The following is a 22927-nucleotide window of genomic DNA, read 5'->3' as shown; positions in this document are numbered from 1 at the left end:
TAACGACTGAACCACCCAGGTGCCCCATATATATATTTTTTTTAATGATAGTTCTAAGGTAATGTTATTCAGTCAAGTATGGTTAATGTTTGGACTTTAGCTATAATAATTCTATGGGATTAAATACTTCCTGAGCTTCTTGAAGATAGAGCCAATGTAAATTAAGCAAAATGTGTAAAAAATATTTCACATTATTCATTCATTCAACAAATTCTTATTAAGCATACACTATTTGCCAGGCACTGCTAGGGACACAACAGAAACAAAGTCCTTGCCTTCATGGAGGTTACATCCCAGTGGGGAAATCAGATCATAAAATTTTATGTAACACACACACACCTGTATTTGCTGATGGACTGCTGGAATATTATGAGAGAAAGACAGGAGACAAAAATGATTTGAATTTTTTGCCTGAGCAATTATAAGTATGAAGAAACAAGGTTCTCCAGGTTATGCAAGCAGCTTCCCAATCTGTCTATGTGTTATGCCAATGCTTTAATAATTCGACTTTCAAACTTTGCCTATTTTCTGAAGAATCATAAATGACCACAGTGATCTTCACATAGGGAGATGACGACACTCACCACCATACCCAAAGTCCCTTTGGGGGACTTTACGATGTCTTCCTAGTTTTTCTATAAAACCAAACCCCCAATCAGCTAAGAACCATTCAAGGGAGAGCTATAATTAGAGATGGTTTTCTAGAATTGGGCCTAGATCTCATTCTGCACAAATACTTGAGGACAGAATGGTGGGCCAAGACATAGAGTCATGCCACATCCCCGGAAAATCAAAATGAGATGTAGAATATTTCTTCAGAGGATTTTGGCCCTTGAATAGCTGAGACTAACAGAATTATTAGCCAGTTGAGATAGAGAAAGGAAGAGAGGGCTGAACTCTTAGAAGACCTTACTATTTCTAATTGTCTTTCAGCATTTCTACTTAGATGTCCCATTATGAATACCATGCATCTAAAAGATCACCATAGGTCCAAGTCTAAAATGGCAGTGGCAGGTGGGTACTGGGTTTCTGGGCTGCTAGGGTGGTCCAGGGCACAGCTGGGGTGGTCCAACTCAAGAGTGATGCCCATGGCAAGGGGGGCCCAGCTCGCATGTGGAAGGCCCTTACCTACTTCTTAGCACTCTCCAGTGTAGGACTGAGCATGCTGCACGTCTTTCTAAATTGGCATCACAGAAAGCATGAGAGCCCTGAGTTCATCTCCCACCCCGATCTCCACATCAGTTCCAAGCCCTTTCCCTGGAGAGATGGTAATCATACTCTATACCATAACTCTCATGTAAATCCATGTCCGACTGCTCATGAAGATGAATAAAGAGAACCTGGACCACTACTCAGTGTGAACCACAGCACTGGTTTGGACCAGGACTCTGTACATGGACCAGAAAAGTATATGGGACCTTAAGTTCACCTTATATCAAATGTTGACCAGTATACTGAACTTCCATTCCTTTGCTCATGGCAGGAGATGGCTTGAATAAATAACTTACATTGGTCAAAAATTAAAAATGAATAAAAAACTAAAAAGATAAAAGATTATCATAACGTTCTAAAATATCTTTTCCCAAAAATATCACCTTTACAACTTAACTTCTTATTTGTTCCTTCCCAAAAGGCTCAAATATTGAATACACCTTCCTGGTCCCTACCAAGTACTGCTGGTCATTCCTTCACTTCATTAGTTACTCTTGTTGTTTCCTTTGTATTTTTTATTCTCACTGGCCCTTCCCATTCTACACTGGCTAATTACAAAAGTTCCTTAATTAGTTTCTTTCACTGGTCTTTCCCTTTCCTAACCTATCCCATATAGCCCGGCTGGATTACTCTTCTCAAAACATTTAAAATAATTTACTTACAAACAGTAAGTAAATCTCACTAGATAGTAAGGTCCATGAAAACAGAGGACTTTTTGCATGTTTATTTTTCTACTTTATCACCTGCATACAGAACAGTGATTGGTACACAGAAGGGACCCCATAAATATTTAGTGAATGAATGAGGAAAGAACTGAAATGAATCATTTGCAAAGCATTTATTTAGGTTCCTGGGTGAAAAAGTAGACATAAGGATCAGTTAAACTGGAAGGCTACCTTCTACGTTAGAGATACTTTACTAAAGATGGTTTTAGAACACATCTGTTCCAAGACTGAAAGAGACCAGGATTTGGACTTGTTGAAATGGCAGTAAAGACACTGATGCTGAAGGAACCACATAAATGAAGAAACAAAAGACAGGAGAGAACATGTGCAAATGTACGGCAAAGGAAATGCCCTGACCGGCTCAAAGAGAAGAGGCGCTAACAGGAATAGTGGAGGACGAGGCTGCAAAGGCAGGAGAAAGCAAGATTCTAGGTGGCAAGTTAAGAAAATGGAATTCTTAGTTTTTCTGCCAGTCTTCTTTAAAGCAGAGCCTTTTGACCACCAGAATCAAAATAATCTAGGGCACCTGTTAAAATAGAGATTCTCAGGCCCTATGTCAAAAGTATCTTACCTGAAGGTGACACCTGGTGACCTACACTTACAACAAACTCCCAGTAATTTTTATGGACACTAATATTTGAGAAACATTGCTATATACAATGGAACATTAAAAGAACTTTCTGAGCAAATAAATGACAAACGGTGCTGTGACCAAAATGTGCAGTGGGAGTAGGGATTGCGGGGGTTGAGAGACTGTAGGTAGCACCACCAGTTAGAAAGTATCAGCCAGATGACCAACATGGGGATGTGAAATTAAATAATATATGGTGTAGTGGGCATTTCTTCTATGAAGCCTTCCCTTTATAAGCCCACAATAACTCTTCTCTCTCCTACAGTCCTGTAGGACATACTATCTTTATCATTTATCTGGTACTTAAGCATATGCTACCTTCTATTGCTATTTTCTTTGAAGCCCTTCGCTCTATCTCTTAACTAGATTATAGCCCTCTTGGGTCCAGAAACATGCTACGTCCTTTTTTGCAGATCTTATGCACAAAGCTTGTATACGAGGTGAGATAAGTATATTGGATGACAGTGATGATGGTGATTAAGATGGCAATACTGATAACCTAACTACTTGATTCCCTGATATTCTCTAAAGCAATACCATGCACTTATTGCATGCTTAGAATGTGCTTGGTACTTTTCTTTGTGCACTTACCATATGTTAAGCACTATTCTTTTTTTTTTTTTTTTATGTGACAGAAAGACAGCCAGTGAGAGAGGGAACACAGCAGGGGGAGTGGGAGAGGAAGAAGAAGGCTCCCAGCGGAGGAGCCCGATGTGGGACTCGATCCCGGAACACCGGGATCACGCCCTGAGCCGAAGGCAGACGCTTAAGGACTGCGCCACCCAGGCACCCCTACTATTCTATATCAACTCATTTAATCCTCAGAACTCTGTAAATTGGGTACTATTATTATCTCCATTTTAAGATAAAGAAACTGAGGCCCAGATAAGTAACTTGCTCAAAATCACACAAATGTGCGTTACAAGGTGTAGGTGGGATTTGAACATTGGAAATATGATTCAAGGGCTCATTTTTAAAATCATCATCTACACAGTCTCTATTTCAGAACCTTATTTCTTTATAGCCCTTACCACAATTTGAAATTTTAAACGTTGTTGTTGTTTTGTTACTATGTCTCCCTACTAGATGGCAAGATCCCTAATTGCAGGGACTAGTTAATTTCGTTCACTATCACATCTCTAATGTTGGGCACATAGTAGATACTCTACAAATACATGCTTTGTAAATGAATGAATGAATGAATGGAAAAAATAAGGAAAAAGAAGTAGGAGTAAAGAGTAGAGGAATGAAGCAACAGATACCATTATGAGTACCTAAGGGACTAGCAAGGCTTTTATTGTTGCAGATTTCAGACAGATGGCTCCCCAGAAAAAGCCTTCATCAATACATGAATGTATTTTGAAATGCTGAAAGGAAAAATCCATTTGCAAGGTGCTGGGACCAGGTGTGTCTATTTTAGCAAATCACTGTATTCAAGAACAGGAAGCAGAGCTTGGAGATAGAGCACTGCACTGGGGAACTGAAGACCTGGCTGAGTTCCACTGTTTCCACTAAGTCACACCTGTGTGGGGCTATGTGGGGAAAAAAACTGTCTTTGTTCACAGCTTTCCTTTTGTCGACATGGAGTTAAAATAGGGTAATCTAGGCCAAATTCAAATTCTCAGTTCAATGCATCTGAATCATGCTTCTTAGAGCTGGAAGAGGTTCTGGAGTTCATTGTTTCCAGAGATTTTCAAACTACTTTTTAGCCACAGTACTCTTTCTTCAAAGAAAATATTATGGGGTGATGGGGTAGTGGGTAAGAGACAGGTAGTCAATATGCACAGTATGGAAAACAGATAAAAGCAAAGTTGCCCCAGGATGGTTTTATAATGAATGTGATATGTGTGTGGATTTGAAGGCCACAAAACTCAAATCTGCTACTGGTCAACCGCCCTTTGATATAATTTTTAAAAAGTTTTAATTTAAATTCCAGTTAGTTAACATACAGTGTAATATTAGTTTTAGGTGTACAATATAGTAATTCAACCCTTCCATACAACCCAGTACGCATCACACTCCTTAATCTCCATCACCTCTTCTACCCATCTCCTCACCCCCTCCCCATTCTGGTAACCATCAGTTTGTTCTCTATAGTTAAGAGTCTGTTTCTTGGTTTGCCCCCCCCCTTTTTTTCCCCCTCCGCTCATTTGTTTTGTTTCTTAAATTGCACATATGAGTGAAATCATATGGTATTTGTCTTTCTCTGACTGATTTATTTCGCTTAGGATAAAACTCTCTAGCTCTCCATGTCATTGCAAACGGCAAGATTTCATTCCTTTTTATGGCTAATATTCCATTGTATATATATGCCACACCTTCTTTATCCATTCATCAGTCAATGGACATTTGGGGCTATTTTCATAATTTGGCTATTATAGATAATACTGCTATAAGCATTGGTGTGCATGTATCCCTACGCATTAGTATTTTTGTATTTTTTGGGTAAATACCTAGTAGTGTAATTGTTGGATCACAGGGTAGTTCTATTTTTAACTTTTGGAGGAACCTCCATACTATTTCCACCAGTTTGCATTTTCACCAACAGTGCAAGAAGGTTCCCCTTTCCCTATATCCTCACCAACACCTGTTGTTTCTTGTATTGTTCATTTTAACCATTCTCACAGGTGGTGATACCTCATTGCAGTTTTGATTTGCATTACCCTCATGATCAGTGATGTTGAGCATCTTTTCATGTGTCTGTTAGCCATCTGGATGTCTTCTTTGGGAAAATGTCTATTCATGTCCTCTGCTCATTTTTTTGGTTGGATTATTCATTTTTTTTTGGTGTTGAGTTGTATAAGTTCTTTATATATTTTGGATACTAGCCTTTTAACAGATATGTCATTTGCAAATATCTTCTCCCATCCTGTAGGTTACCTTTCAGTTTTGTTGGTTGTTTCCTTTGCTGTGCAGAAACTTTTTATTTTGATGAAGTCCCAATAGTTTATTTTTGCTTTTTGCTTCCCTTGCCTCAGGAGACCTATCTAGAAAGAAGCTGATAATGGCTGATGTCAAAGAAGTTACTGCTTGTGTTCTCTTCTAGGATTTTTATGGTTTCCTAGCTCACATTTAGGGCTTTCATCCATTTGGAATTTATTTTTGCTTATGGTGTAAGAAAGTGGTCCAGTTTCATTTTTCTGCATGTTGCTGTCCAGTTTTCCCAACACTATTTGTTGGAGACTGCCTTTTTCACATTGTATATTCTTTCCTGCTTTATCAAAGATTAATTGACCATATAGCTGTGGGTTCATTTCTGGGTTTTCTATTCTGTTCCATTGATCTATGTGTCTATTTTTGTGTCAGTACCATACTGCTCTGATCACCACAGCTTTGTAATATAACTTGAAATCTGGAATTGTGATGCCTCCAGCTTTGCTTTTCTTTTTCAAGGTTGCTTTGGCTATTTGGGGTCTTTTGTGGTTCCATACAAATTCACAATCAGTGGAATTTTATTTCTGGGCTGCAAGAGTGGTTCAATATTTGCAAACCAACTGATGTGATACACATTATTAAAAGAAAGGATAAGAATCCTATGATCCCCTCAATAGATGCAGAAAAAGCATTTGACAAAGCACAACATCCACTCATTATAAAAACCCTCAACAAAGTAGGTTTGGAGGGAACATAGCTCAACATAATAAAGACCATGTATGAACAACCCACAGCAAATATCCTAAATGGGGAAAAATTGAGAGCTTTATTCTATAAGGTCAGAAATAAGACAGGGATGTCCACTTTCACCACTGTTATTTAATATAGCACTGGAAGTCCTAGCCACAGTTAGACAACAACAAGAAATAAAAGGTATCCAAACTAGAAGAAGTAAAACTTTTATTATTTGCAGATGACATAATATATATAGAAAACCTGAAAGATTCAACCAAAAAACTAGAACTTATAAACTAATTCAGTACAGTCGCAGGATACAAAATCAATGCACAGAAATCTGTAGCATTTCTACACACCAATAATGAAGCAGCAGAAAAAGAAATGAAGGAATCAATCCCACTGTACCAAATACAAGATGATACCTAGGAATATACTTAACCAAAGAGGTGAAAGACCTGTACTCTGAAAATTATAAAACACTGATGAAAGAAATCGAAGAGGCCACAAAGAAGTGGAAAGACATTCCATGCTCATGGATCAGAAGAATAAATATTGTTAAAATGTCCATATTACCCAAAGCAAACTACACATTTAATGCAATCCCTATCAAAATCAAAAGCATTTTCACATAACTAGAACAAACAATCCTAAAATTTGTATGGAACCACAAAAGATGCTTGATACCTTTTAAAATATATGCTTTAATAATTCACATGCTATATAACCTATTTAAAGTGTAAAAATCAAGGTTTTTTTTCTTCCAAGCTTTTATGTAAATTCCAGTTAACATACAGTGTAATATTAGATTCGGGTATACAGTTTAGTAATTCAATACTTCCATACAATACCTGGTGCTCATCTCAATGCCCTCCTTAATCCCCATCACCTATTTAACTCACCCCCCTGCTCACCTCCCCTCTGGTAACCATCAGTTTATTATCTCGAGTTACGAGTCTGTTTCTTGGTTTTCCTCTCTTCCCCCTCTCCATGTTTGATTTTTTCTTAAATTCCATATATGAGTGAAATCGTAGGGTATTTGTCTTTCTCTGACCAACTTCGCTTAGCAGAATACTCTAGCTCCATTCACATCATTGCAAATGTCAAGATTCTGTTCCTTTTTATGGCAGAATAATATTTCACTACATTTTATTTATTCATTCATTAGTTGATGGACACTTGGGTTGCTTCTGCTTTTTTGTTATTATGAATAATGATGTTATATATATTCAGGTACAAGTTTTTGGGTGGACATATGTTTTCATTTCTCATGGTTACATATGTAGGAGTAGAATTGTTAGATTATATATACATAACTCTGTTTAATCTTTTGAGGAACTGCTAGACCATTTCCAAAAACAGCTGCAACATTTTACATTTTCACCAAGTGTACGAAGGTTCTCATTTCTCCACATCTTTACCAACACTTGCTATTATCTGTCTTTATGATCATAGCCATCCTAGTGGGTGTAAGGCAGTATCTCATAGTGGCGCTGACTTGCATTTCCCTGATGGTCGATGGTATTGATAGTTTCTTCACGTACATATTGGCCATCAACATATTTTCTTTGGAGAAATGTCTATTTTTTAATTGGGTTATTTGTATTTTTATTATTTATATGTAAGGATTCTTTATACATTCTGGATACAAGTCTCTTACTAGATAGGTGATTTGAAAATTTTTCACCCGTTATGTGGGTTGTTTTTACACTCTCTTAATTTTGATGAAGTCCTATTAACTAATTAGGTATAAGCTTTTTGTGTTATATATTCAAAAAATCATTGCGTAATCCTTGGGTAACAAAAATTTATGCTTATGTTTTCTTCTACGTTTCATAGTTTTAGCTCTTACATCTAGGTCTTGATCCATCTTGTGTTAATTTTGTACATGATGCTGCTTCTTTTTATTTCCATAAAATCGGTATTAATATCCCGTTTTATATCAGATTTTAGTAATCTCAGTCTTCTTTTTCTTGGTAAGTCTATCTAAGAGTTTGTCACTTTTGCTGATCTTTTTAAAGACCTGAGTTTTGATTTTGCTAATTTTCTCTATTGTTTTTCTATCTCCCCTTGACATTTAATAGAAATCTTAGAGAAAGTGAGGAGTTTGGGGCTAAGGCTGTAGGAGTTTCCTACCTATGACCACATTGTCTGGGATGGCTCAAGCCAGTCCTTTTCCTACCTGTTGTTTTCTTTATTCATAGTGTGCCATACTATTTCTCAAATTTTCCTGTTCAGATGATAAATTATATGGTCACATACCAAGAACCCTGGCCTAAAATGGGATTTCCTATAGGTTCTATCCAGCTTCCTCCCAGTCCCTTCTTTTTGAGTATTCTTTGTGGTCCTGGCCTCAGATATAAAGTAAAAAAGTGAAATAAGAATGATACAAACCTTGAAGAGATATACTTGCCGCGAGATTGGTGGGGAAAAAAGTTTTTGACAATGCTTGCCAACTAACAAAGAACGTAAAAGAATTAGTCTTCATTCATGTCTCTCTCTCTCTCACTGTTCTTTTCATTCTTTTATAAATAAGTATAAAGTGTGGTTGAGATCGTAGTCAAATATTCTCAGGAACTGCTGTGGATGAAGCAGTCTGTTCATGGGTTGCTGACTTTCCCATCAGGCAGGGTCCTATATTCTATTCTCCAACTCTACCTGTGCACATACTCTTCTCCAATGAAAGACAGCATTCCTTAGTACAGTGCCACCCTTTTGAAATAAGGAATAGTCTTTGAATAAGGGGTATCCTTACTCTCGAAAGAGAGGTTACAGGGCTTAAGAGGTTAAGGGCTTAAGAAAAAATAGGGGATCACACTACTCCCTTTTGCTACTTGCCTCCCACACTTAATCAGACCCAAATCTATGAGATGTCAATAATTTACTTTCTATTCTATTTGTTCTTTCTCCACTCTGCTAGACCCGTACTCTCCAAGCAGTAGGAGATGGGTTTTTGATTCAGTGCCTCTGCTTTTCCTAATACGCCAAAGGCATATACGCAACAAATACACTTTTATAAATTATTGCAGTATATTTCATTCACAATAGGGGTCAGGAAACTTCATTCAATATTTCTAGAAAAACTCTCCACTAATCAAGGAACATTGAATATATTCTAATGTACTTTATTTGAACCTTAAAATCTTTTATTTGTACCTTATTAGTCTAGAAATCTAATCTGTTGTGTTGGCTTGATTATTGCATGTTACTTACAAGACTTCATTTTATTTTAACCAAATGTGCTTATTTTTTTCCTGCTATATTGGTCTTTAGACTTTACTTAAGAGAGGATATTTTAAGAACTGAAGTTCTAAAATATTTTACAAGAACTTGTTTGTTAACAAGAATTTGCTTGATATGAAAGTTAAATCACAATGAAAAATTTGGTATGCTCAAGGTTTTCACTGGAACTAAAATGCTCATTAAAAGTCATGGAAAAATATTACTGCTATTTTTGGCAATAAAACACAATGATGAAACAAAGCTTCCTTAACAATGTAAAGACAGTGGACAGTGACTCAAGGCACTGGCAGATATTTTATTTTGATACTTAATGTAGTTCACAGAATACCAGTTGACTTTATTCTTAGGAACACATTTAAAAAATGGCAGTGATGGATTTTCAGGCCTGGTTACACCTACCAGGAAAATGACGCAACCATTATTCACCTCTCCCAACTATGGTTTTTACTGGCATCTTCTATGAGTTACACTTTGGCACTCTTCTAAACATCATCAGGCCACAAGCTCAGTCTAAATCAAATATTTTTATAAACTAAACAATCCAGTGCTAAAAACTACCCAAGTTACAAAGACCTAATGCTGTTTCCGTTCCAAAGAATGGGCTATTTTATAGGGGAAAAAGTGCTTACTACATTAAAAAGGAAATAGTGCTTTAACCCAAAAAAACTAAGCTGTACAGAACGTTGAAAAAACAGGATCAAACCAGCACTGGCCACCAAGTGACAGACGTAACCTGCTAATGACCTTTTTCCAATCTCTGTAACTTATGAGACCACTAACAGATTATTTAGGTAAGTTAGTTCATATAGTATTGGGTCAGTTAAGTTAGATTCATAAAAAAAAATTCTGTTCATAGACATAGTCTGCATCCCTAATTCTGGCTAACATTCTTGCAAGTACGAGCCACTATTCACATTACTATTGCAAAAGAACGAGTCCAGTATATGTCCTACTGATGATAGGTGAGTACCATTACCTCTGCATGTGGAGAGTATCTGATTTTCAAAAAGTTGAGGGAATACAAACAAGTAAATCTGGCAAGTGAAACTAATAAACCAGTGAAACTTTCATTTTCCTACATTAAATACAGATATACTAAAGCATATTCTTTGTACTTGCTGCAAGTTTTAATTTGCAATTAGTTATATAGTGCCTGGTACATAATAGGCATGTTGGAAAATACTTGTTGAATGAATGAATGCAAAATATCTGGTTCCCATATAAATCTGGGAAAGCCATATAATGTCAAGTTCTACATAAGTAATATTTGGGAAGCCATAGCAATTACATCATACCTTCTCCTTTTCCTTGAAAAACAAAGACCATCAGTCTTTACCCGAGAAGTTTTGTAACTGGACTAACTGTTCAGCTCTACTGATCTCCCTCACTATTACTCCTCCTCCTCCTCCTCCTTCTCCTCCTCCTCCTCCTTCTGTTTTGTTTTGTTTTTGATCTCTCTCACTTTTATCACCTCTATTGATGTTTTTATCGCATAGGACATTATACTGGTCAACAACTGTAAAATATTTGCTAGAGACACTCATTAAATACATCCGTCATTTATTCGTTTAACAAACTGGTGCTGAGCTTCTGCTATGTGCCCAGTAAATTTTAGGCATGGAGGATGTATCAGTGAACAAAAAAAGAAATTGAAACAAACCCCCAAATCCTGTTCTTATGGAGCCTATATTCTATGAAAGTAGAAGTAACAAATATAATAAGTAAGTCATATAGTATGTAGGTAAATCATAGGGGGTATGAGGAGAAGAGCAGGCAGGGGACACCAGGATTTCTAAGGAAGGATAGCAATTTTTAAAGGGTAGTCATGCTAGGCCTCATTAAGAAGGAGATATTTGAGCAAGCAGCTGCTGGGAAAGGTCTCCACAGAGGCCTGGTGGCAGGAAGCATGCCAGGCATGCTCCAGAAACAGCCAAGGGGCCAGTATGGCTGGAACAGAGTAAACAATGGAGAGTGCAATAGGAGAGGAAGTCAAAGACTAATGGAGGGGCCAGATCATACAGGGCCTGGAAAGCTGTCGTTGTAAAGGCTTTAAGTTTTCTCTGAGAGAAACAGGAGCTAGTGAAGAAAGCTTTTGAGGGGACAACAGAATGATTTAGCTTAGGTTTTAAAAGGATCCCTGGCTGCAGTTTTGAGAATACAAGGAAGGGAGAATAGAATACAAAAAAGGAGATGAGTCAGGAAGCTACCTACTTAGCAATCTAGGTGAGACACGGTGGCTTGGACAAAGGCAAAATAGTGAAGGTGGTGAGAAGTCGAATTCTGGGTATATTTTGGAGGTACGACCGACAGGATTGCCTGACACATTAGATACGATGTACAAAAGAAAAAGAGGTGAGTATGACTTCATAAATTTTGGCTTTAGCAACTGGAAAAATGGGAGTTGTCAATGACTGATATGAAAAAAGACTATGGGTGGAGTAGGTCTGAAGGAAGAGAAAGATGAGAAATTCCATTTTGAACATGTTAACCTCATACAGTGAAATGCCATGATCCTCACATTACCATCCCAGTTCATTCTCCTCATCATGCATTTATTTGTAGATTAAAAATAAATCTATTGCCTTTTATATTTTCAGGCATTCTAGCTAGCATTGTACTGGAAACCTTATGTGTCTTTTATTCATTAGAACCAACATTTCTCTGACTGCAGTAGCTGGAAATTCTAGTCTACCAACTAGAAATGAAGAGAAGTTTCTGCTTGCCTTTCGCTTACCAAAACCAAATGTGTTTATAGCTTCTTGTCTCCTAGATTCAAAAACAATTTGGGCAAGATGAAATGGCTATGGAATAAGAATCTGAGGATCTACAGGTCAAACTCTGGCTCTTCCACTTACCTGTGATGAGACCACAACATCTCAATGATAACAACACAAAATAAATAATACACCTACTTCATAAGAATGGTGTGAGATTAAATTCTTTTTTTTAATTGTATATTTTTATTTTTTTAATGTTTTTAAAATAATTTTTATTTTGTTTTATTAGTCACCATACAGTACCTCCCCAGTTTTTGATGCAGTGTTCCGTGATTCATTATTTGCATATAACACCCAGTGCACCATGCAATATGTGCCCTCCTTAATACCCATCACCGGCCTATCCCAGTCCCCCACCCCTTTCCCCTCTGAAGATTCTGTAAGTGAAAAAGTTCCATGCATTGTGAGAATTATACCAATGTTAGAAGCTATTAATACATTGTCCATCACTTGCCGAATATTTTACACATGACTTCTCTACTGTTTTTGCTCATTCATTTATTCATTCATGCATTCCAGCATCTTACAAAAAGGAATGAATGTAGATGGAAATTCTTGGAATAATCTCTTAACAAACTGGTGAAAGACTTCTGAGCAACTTTCTGGGGGTTTCTTCACCCTTTCACTCTACCCTTCTAAGAGCTACTTAGATAATAGTTACCTTAATGATTTATCTTATGTAGGACTGATTCCTTTACAATGAATTCTGCAACCAAACATCCACACTAAAATTAAAGGACAAAAAAGCCCTGGTAAAATAACAGCAGGCAGCCTGATAAAAGAAACACCAATGAAAAGTGGGCCGTGGTACACATTACTGGAAGAGTCAACTGGACTGATTCCAGGTCAGAACAAAGCTAACTCTTAAGATATGACTTGTGAGAGATGAGAACAATGATATGTGGCAGGAGAGGAAAGAGTGGGTCAGGGTCTTGGCCCTGACTAGTGTCAATTTATTTTGTAAGAACTTTAGCCTGCCCTTGATGGCCTTTCATTCTTATATATGGACAAGAGAGCATATGCAAGTAATCTTATTATGGAGAAGAGAGAGTATGCAAGTAATCTTACTCAACCATCTGATCATATGCAGAGAGACTGGGAATTTTGCGGACAAAAGAGGGTAGGTGCCCAGTTTTGGGACGTGAAGGTTTCTTAAGAATCTCGGTGAGTTAGCAATAGAACAGATTCCTGTGTTCTTAAACAAACAAAATTGTGGAAATAATCTCAAGCTTTAACAACTTTCCTTAACTGAAGGAGTCTGTGATGAGGATCCTTTAGTAATTCTTTCTGAACTATGTTCTCAGACACAATTTTATTAGGGCATTTATTCATTTAGTTACTGATGGGGGTATATTCTGACATAAGTTATGAGCTCTTTCAAGGTTGGGAAGATATTACAGTCATCCTTGTAACCACAGGGCCCCTGGAACATACATTATAGAGAGTCAATAAAAGTCATTTTCCTGATTCTCCTACTCTCCCACCTCTTTATTTCTGAAAGGCTAACTCCAGAGCTCTTGTAGTGAGATCTCATGTATACTTCATTATCCCTTTGTGTCATGGGCTGCTCACACAAAATGGTTAATGAATGCCAAGCAATTTCAAGGCAGAAAACTTAGAATTTCAGACCCAACATTTCCTTATAAAGAAATGAAATGCTTGAGACATAAGGGGCCAGTATCATTCCTGCAATTTTTTTTATTATAATTTTTTTTTTATTATGTTAGTCACCATACAGCACATCCCTGGTTTTTGATGTAAGGTTCGATGACCTGAATTGTCATTTAGATTACACTTTGCTGTCTTAGGAAGAGGAATTTTGGCTTGGTATTTCTGAGTCACCCTTAGTGTTTTTTATTGCAACACTGTGATTCTTGTAAATTCATTATTCTCAACATGTCATCATGAAAATATTCAAACATGCAAAAAGATGAAATAATTTTATAGTAAGCATCTGTATACCTAAAATATAGATTCTCTAAAGAACATTTTTTTCTTCACTTGTTTTAATAACTATCTAGGGATGGAATGGGTCTCAGCAGGGAAAAAAAGGCACTTTTATAAACCAATTATTTATAATTTTAAGAATCAACAAAAATTTTAATAACTATACCTTTATTGAGTTCGTATGTGGGAAGTCCTTTACCTACATCATTTTTAATACTTACAAAATTCCTATAGGGAAGCTGAGGCTTACAGAGTTAAGGAACCTGGCTAAGTGCCACAGTAGCTCTCTGAAAGCTAGACTTAAGCCCAAACTCATAGTCTTTAATGTTCCATACTGATCCTAAAAAGCCAAAAGAGGAAAAAACAAAACCAAACTAAACAACTGAAGCAGATGTTATTGATTACCTCTCCATCACCCTATTTTAATTTCCCCTATTCTAAGAGAAATCTAATTTTTCACCCCCCCGGCCCCCAATCCCATCCTATTAACAAGGGACTTGTTGTACCCCTGAATTCTCATGGTGGGGTTAACCCCACTTTCCTGTGATTGGTTCGGAAATACGGGCAGAAGCTATCCAGAGAGGGAACTCCCTAAATCATAGGGCTTGGTTCAGGAATGGGCATGTGACCAAGTTTGGTCTAATAATTCATGGGAAGAAGTTTCCTCAGGGCTTCTGAGGAAAAGCTTCCTCACCCCTACAGAGAGCTTTGGGAAGCAACAGGATGCCAGGAAGTACAGACACATAGCCAGAACTATTACAGCTACAGTGTGACTATGAGGAGAGCAGTCTAAGGATGAAGCCAAAAGGAGTGTAGCAGAGGAAGTCAAGAGAAAGGAAACTGTATTAAACTGAGATAACCTTCAAGTGTACCCTAGGTCTGGAGTTCAAGTTATGAAAGCCAATAAATTTCCTTACTGTATAATATTTTTGGGTTTTCTGTTATTTGTAGCCAGAGACATCACAGCTGACTGGGAAAACCAGTCAAAGAAATGATACTTTAAAAACAAAATTAAAAGTAAAAAAAAAAAAAATTAAACAGTTAAAAGAGAACACAGTTAAGGATTATATTCACAGGGCTATATGAAGGGCCCACTGAGTTGGGAGGCTGTGGTTAGTAGGTATTCTGTGGAACTTCATTCTGGGGTTGGAGTTAACAACAGCAACAGTTTTCTGAGGCTGTTCATGCACAGAACTCCCGGCCCTCCTTAAAGAATAGTCTTTATATTTCTATCAAAGATTATAAAGGAATGAATTATTGTCAGGCTAAAATCCTGGATGGGTTCTTGCCAGCAGACCCCCACACACAAACTACCACTGTGTCACCTAATCGCAACACTTTCCCTTCTACTCTCAAGAATTTAATTAAATTAGAAGTCAGCAGACCCAGGTTCTAGTACTAGCTCTATCCAATTACCCTTGACATTTGCCTTTCTAGGATATAGTTTCCAAACCTGAAAATCCCTGGGATTGCTCTATGTAACAGAGGATTGGATATTCATGAAATACAAATATAAGGAACGATTAAGGAAATACAGTATGTTTGCTACTGCACATTGGTAGGAGTTTTTTTTTTTTTTAATCAGTCACTATTAAATAAGAAATAATGCTAAAATAATTGACAAAATATCACAGAGAGAATTTAATATTAATATTAAAGTTAATATTTATTACATTAGAAAGCAAAGTACAGCTTACTTAGATGCCTGCTTTTTTGGAGAAACAGGGTATCAGAAAATAACACAATGCAATAGCTCAGAGATCATGGATCAGCTGCCAGGACAGGATAAAAAGTTGGTAGCCAACAAAAGTGGGAGAAGGGAGGGAATGGACAACACATTTCTTCGGCTTAACAATTTTGCCTGAGCTGGGGCTGGCACTATTTATTCACTTTGCCTTCTTAAAACAACAAAGCCCAGAAATGAGGGTAGAACAGTTGTTTATAAACCTTTCAATGTGATGGATGTCTAAGTATAGGCTCATGTTGTCCTCTTGTTTCTCATAAGGTTTATACCCAACTCTATCCAAAGCAAGCTATGTATGAATTAAAAAATCTAGGTTTTACTATTTCAAAGCAAGGTTATTTGTAAGTATCTCATATCACCATCCTTCATTTTTAATATTAAAGTAGATCAAATATGTGAGGAATTATTTTTGAAATATGGGAGAGATATAATTCTTAGCTCCAAATTTATTTGCCCATTTGAGTTGTTAAATCTTATGAATCTTCAATTGCTTTTTGTATCTGTTGAAATTGTTTTAAAAATTAACTTATCATAAGTACTATTAAAGTAATATTATACTACTTTGCTTATAGTCTGAGAACCTTACAACAGTACACTTTGATTCCTTCTCTGTCAGCTTTGGTACATTGTACAAAATGTAACAATCAATTGTGTAATGTACTGTACAAAATGTAATGTATTATTACTTCCATATATGTATAAACACATTATATTGTTACTATTTTACCTTCAAACAGTTGTCATTGAAAGAGACTTCTAAAGTGAGGGGAAAGTAAAGGGAGGAACAGACAGCAATACAATAATAGTAGGGACTTTACACTGACTTACATCAGTGGATAGATCATCCAGACAGAAAATCAATGAGGAAACAGTGGTTTTGAAAAACACACTAGATCAGATGAACTTAACAGATATATACAGAACATTCCATCTAAAAACATCAGGATAGGGGTGCCTGGCTGGCTCAGTCGGTTAAATGTACAACTCTTGATCTCGGCTCAGGTCATGATCTCAGGGTTGTGAGATCGAGCTCTGCGCTGGACATGAAGCCTGGTTAAGATTCTTTCTCTTTCCCTCTCCCTCTGCCCCAACTCATTCTCTAAAAAAACAAAAACAAAAACCAAAACCAAACACCAAAAAAAACACATCAGAATACACACACACTTTTCCAGTGCACATAGAGCATTTCCAGGAGAGATCACATGTTAGGCCACAACGCAAGTCTCAATAAATTTAAGAAGACTGAAATTATATCAAGCATCTTTTCTGACCACAATGGTATACAACTAGAAATCAATTATAAGGAAAAAAAATGGAAGAAACAAACAAGTGGAGGCTAAACAGCACACTACTAAACCACCAAAAGGTCAAAGATGAAATCAGAGAGGAAATTTAAAAACAACCTGGAGACAAATGAAAATGGAAATACAATAGTTCAAAATCTTTGGGATGCCGCAAAAGCAGTTTCCAAGAGGGAAGTTCACAGTTACCTGAAGAAAAATCTCAAATACACAATCTAACCTTACACCTAAAGAAGCTAGGAAAAGAAGAACAAAGTGAGTAGAAGGAAGGAAATAATAAAGATCAGAGCAGGAATAAATGACATAGAAACCAAAAAGACAACAGATAAGATCAGTGAAAGTAACAGATGGTTATTTGAAAAGATAAACAAAAATGATTAAAACTTTAGCCAGACTCATCAAGAAAGAAAGAGAGAAGACTCAAATAAATAAAATCAGAAATGAAAAGAAGTTATAACCCACACCATGGAACTACAAAGGATTATAAGAGACCACTACAAAAAATGATATGCCAAAAAGTGGACAATCTAGAAAAATGGATAAATTCCTAGAAACATACAATCTTTCAAGACTGAATCAGGAAGAAACAGAAAATCTAAACAAATTGATTACTAGTAATGTCATAGAATTGGTAATTGAAAAACTCCTGGCAAACAAAAGTCCAGGACAGGAAGGCTTCACAAGTAAATTCTACCAAACATTTAAAGAGCAAATACCATCCTTATCAAACTATTCCAAAAAACTGAAGATGAATGAATCCTTCCAAAATCATTATGAAGTCAGCACTACCCTGATACCAAAACCAGACCAAAAAAGAAAAAAAAAAGAAAAAACTACCAAAAAAGAAAATTACAGGCCAATATCCCTGATGAACATAGATGCACAAATACTCAACAAAATATTAGCAAACCAAATTCATCAATACATTAAAAGGATCATCCACCAGGATCAAGTGGAATTTATTCTAGGGATACAAGGATGGTTCAATATCTGCAAACCAATCAAGTGATACACTGCATGAAGAAAATGAAGAATAAAAATCATATAATCATTTCATTAGATGTAGAAAAAGCATTTGACAAAATTCAACATCTGTTCATAATAAAAACTTTCAACAATGTGGGTTTAGAAGGAACATATGTCAACATAATCAAGGTCATATATGAAAAATCCCACAGCTAAAAATATACTCAATGGTGAAAGCTGAAAGGTCTTCCTTTAAGATCAGGAAGACAAAGATGTCTACTTCTGTAACTTTTATTCAACATAGTATTGGAAGTCCAGCAATTAGACTCCACCCCCCCCAAAGGCATAACTGCACTGGTTGTTATATGCAACTGATGAATCACTAAATTCTACCCCTGAAACTAATAATACACTATATGTTAACTAACTTGAATTTAAATAAAAATCTAAAAAAAAAAAAGAATAAAATGAAAGGCATTCATGTTGTAAGGTATTCAATGTGGAAGAAGTAAAACTGCCACTATTTGCAAATGATGTGATACTATATATATAAAAAACCCTAAACACTCCACAAAAAACTATTAGAATAAATGAATTCAATAAAGTTGCAGGATACATAATTAATATACAGAAATTGGTTGCATTTCTATACACTAAAAACGAGGCAGCAGAAAGAGAAATTAAGAAAATAATGCCATTTACAACTGAATTATGAAGAACGAAATACCTAAGGATAAATTTAACTAAGGAGGTGAAAGACCTGTACTCTGAAAATTATAAGAAATTAATGAAAGAAATTGAAGACAATGCAAATAAATGGAAACAAATATCATGCTGATGGACTGGAAAATTAATATTATTAAAATGTCCACACTACTTAAAACAATCTATAGAGATTAATGCAATCTCTATCAAAATATCAATGGCACTTTTCACAGAACTAGGACAAATAATCCTAAAATTTGTGCGGAACCACAAAAGACCCAATGTAGTCAAAGCAATCTTGAGAAAGGACAAAACTGAAGGTATTACAATCCCAGGTTTCAAACTATACTATAAATCTATAGTAATCAATACAATATGGAACAAGCACAAAATTAGAAAAATAGATCAATGGAACAGAATAGAAAGCCCAGAAACCCATATGCATGTGGTCAATTGATCTATGACAATGAAGGCAAGAAGATACAATGGGGAAAAGATAGTCCCTTCATTTAATGGTGTTAAAAAACAGGACAGCTACATGCAAAAGAATGATACGGGACCACTTTCTTTTACCATACACAAAAATAAACTCAAAATGGATTAAATGTAAGACCTGAAACCATGAGACTACTAAAAGAAAACATAGTCATACCTTGGACATTAGCCTTAGCAATATTTTTCTAAATCCGTCTCCTCAGACAAGAGAAACACAAGCAAAAATAAGCAATTGGCACTATATCAAACTAAACAGCTTTTGCACTGTGAAGGAAACCATCAATAAACCAGAAAGGCAACTTACTGATTGGGAGAAGATATTGCAAATCATGTATCTGATAAGGGGTTAATACCCAAAAAGTAAACAAAAACAAAAAAACAACCTCATTCAACTCAACAGCAAAAATCACAAACAATCCAGTTAAGTAATGGGTAGAGGAACTGACTAGACATTTTTCCAAAGCATACAGATGGCCAGGAAACACTTGAAAAGGTGCTCAGAATCACTAATCATTAGGGAAATGCAAATCATAACCACAATGAGGTATCACCTCACACAGTCAGAATGGCTAGTATCAAAAAGAGAAGAAATAACAAGTGTTGGCAAGGATGTCGAGAAAAGGGAACCCTCATGCACTGTTGATAGGAATGTAAATTGGTGATTTTCTTTAGTATGTTCATACTTTCCTCTACCATCTTGTACAGATGACATAAGTTATAATAACCATTTTAAAGTCCTTGTCTAATTCTATCCTCTTTGTCATTTTGGAGTCTGTTTGTATTGACTTATTTTTCTCTTTATTATGGGTTCTATTTTCTTCTTCTCACACCTCATAGTTTTTTTAATGAATGCTGGGCATTATGAATTTGACTTCACAGCAAGGGATTTCTGTACTCTAAATATCTGTATTTCTTCAAACATTCCTTTAAATATTTGTTCTGAGATGCAGTAAAATTACTTGGAAACACCTTGATTCTTTAGTTCTTGCTTTTAAGCTTTGGTTTTTGGATGGAAGTAGAGCTATGTTCAGTCTTGGCTAATTTTTCTCTACTAATGAGGGATACCTTTGATACTCCATGTATTATGAGATTTTCAACTATGGCTTCTTGTCATCATGCCTCAAACAAAAAACAATAATAAATACTGATGTATGTGTCTCAAAAAACTCCCCTTTATACCTGGGCAGAGTGAACTTTAGAAAACATACATTCCTATGAACCTCTCCAACCCTTCCATCACATTCTCCTCAGAATTAAGTCCAATCTTTTTAGCATTGTATTAATAGCCCTTTCTACTCTGAAGGCCACCTTTTCTCCAGCCTATCTCTCCTGTCCCATCTACCAGATTTCTCAAAGTTGTCCAGCCATATCTGGCATTCTTATACTTTCTTGTTCACAGTGCTTTCCCTTCTTGTAATACCCCTTCCCACATTTTCTGCTGGGCAAATACCTATTTAACTTTCAAAGTCTTCCACCTCTACAGGAAAAACTGATTGCTTCCTTCTCTCTGCTCATCCCTTTTTTTTCTCCACACCTATTATTCACTAACCTGCTATTTAAGAAATTCTCCAACTTGCTAATACACTCCTTTATTATCTGGCACTGTATATGTACAATAAACACTTGTGGAATAAAGTAAATATCCACAGGCTAGTGGATCTCAGCATCCACGTGTAGCATATTGACTCTTCCTCTCCCCAAAAGAGAGTTGAAAAGTCCAAAGTCCAACTTAGCTTTTAGATAAAATAAGGTAAAAGATCACAGCAGTTTAAAGTTGGTTGATAAGAATCAGCTGGGACACATTAAACTAATGATTCCTGTGACCCCCTCTAAATGTACTGAATCAGAATTTCTAGAGATTCTTAAATAGTTTTCATGAGCACCCTTGGTGATTACCATCATCATGTTTAGAAAACACCCATATACACATATATGTATGTGTGTGTGATATATATTACATATATGTAATATATATTACATATAATACATATATACACATATACATAACATGTTATATAACATGTTAGCATCAATAAAAAACATGAACACTAAAAAACTGAAAGGAAGTTGGACCTTTAGAATGAATCAGAATAATATTCCAAAAATAATCACTGAATTCTAGAACTGAGAGGACTTCACTTCATTTACTGCAACTCCCTTGCCCTAACTCCCCCATTTTACACTGGAGGAAACTAAAGCCCATAGTGCGCAAATGACTTGACCAAGATTCTATCCTTAGTAGCAAAGCAAATTTTACAGCAATTTCTCTGATGCTTGGTTGAGATTTATTTCCATAATATCATAGTGTGTAAGTTCCAATTTAGTTTAGATTTTCAGAAAAATCCAAATGAAATTTAGAAAATTATCAATTATAAAATGTTAAAACACATTTAAGTATGCAGTTTTCTTTATTAAAGGAATAAAGTCTTTTTTAAAAAAACTTGTAGATTACCCTATGGTAGCCAATTCTAGCAGTCACAAATACTACAACATCTGAAGGTTATCTACTAAGAGCTGAACCTAATTTTTTAATCATATAATATCATCTAGGCTTCACAATAATATTAAGAATTAAGGAGTATTATTCCAAATTTACAGATGAGGAAAGAGGCTCAGAGAAATAAAAAGTTTGTCTACCTTTCAAAGACATTAAGTGGTTGTGCTAGGATTTAAACCCAGCTTTTCTGACCATTCTATGTTTTTTGTACTATGCTGTATCACTTCATTTAGAAGATGACTAACAATAATAGTTACTAATATAATGATTAATTATTGCATTGAGACAAAGGCAAATTTCAACAGATTTGAAAAATGTCCTGACGATGATTTTGGCAGCAAAATTTTACAAAGAAACTTGCTAAAAGGGATCCATCTTCGTTCCTAGATTATCACTTTAGTATGATACAAAATAAAATAAATTTATATTTAATCAAAATAATGAAAGCATAAAATTCTGTTTTAAATAATCAAATAACATAGGGCTATTTTTAAATGATCTGGATCAAATCCAAATCCCCATGTAACACTCAGGTTAAAATCACCATAGCCCATGAAGCTTCCTTCTCATAATGAAACCCTTTTAAAAGAGTAACAATTTAGGGGTGCCTGGGTGGCTCAGTTGTTAAGCATCTGCCTTCAGCTCAGGGCGTGATCCTGGCATTCTGGCATTGAGCCCCACATCAGGCTCCTCTGCTGAGCCTGCTTCTTCCTCTCCCACTCCCCCTGCTTGTGTTCCCTCTCTCACTGGCTCTCTGTCAAATAAATAAATAAAATCTTAAAAAAAAAAAAAGTAACAATTTAAAATAAGATAAAAGATTTTTCAGGCAGTTATTTTTCTCTAGTGAAATCATATTAGTCTACGCAGGCTACAAGTGATATCTTAGTGTAAATCTATGTACCCCTGAATTTGTCATTTAATTCACTATTGTTATTTGAGGAGGAGGAGTAGAAAGTGAGTAAGTACTAAAGAAGCTCCCACTCCCATAAAGAAAAACCAATACTTTTTTGGGGTCTTTGTCTCTAGGACAAAAAAATGGTTTGTTCAGAATATCTAGACTTTTTTGATAGGATGC

The 22927-nt window shown here is 36.0% G+C and overlaps 1 protein-coding gene and 1 pseudogene across 18 annotated transcripts in view; one reads left to right on the top strand and one right to left on the bottom strand.

Moving 5' to 3' along the window:
* Positions 1–22927, bottom strand: part of VPS13B (vacuolar protein sorting 13 homolog B) — a 765680-nt gene that overhangs the window by 217710 nt on the left and 525043 nt on the right. The window lies entirely within an intron of this gene.
* LOC123000826 (cytochrome c oxidase subunit 6A1, mitochondrial-like) lies at positions 1002–1333 on the top strand (annotated as a pseudogene).

The sequence above is a fragment of the Ursus arctos genome, unplaced genomic scaffold (genome assembly GCF_023065955.2).
Source record: "Ursus arctos isolate Adak ecotype North America unplaced genomic scaffold, UrsArc2.0 scaffold_6, whole genome shotgun sequence".
NCBI classification, from domain to species: Eukaryota; Metazoa; Chordata; class Mammalia; order Carnivora; family Ursidae; genus Ursus; species Ursus arctos.
This window is presented reverse-complemented; position numbering and strand designations above follow the sequence as displayed.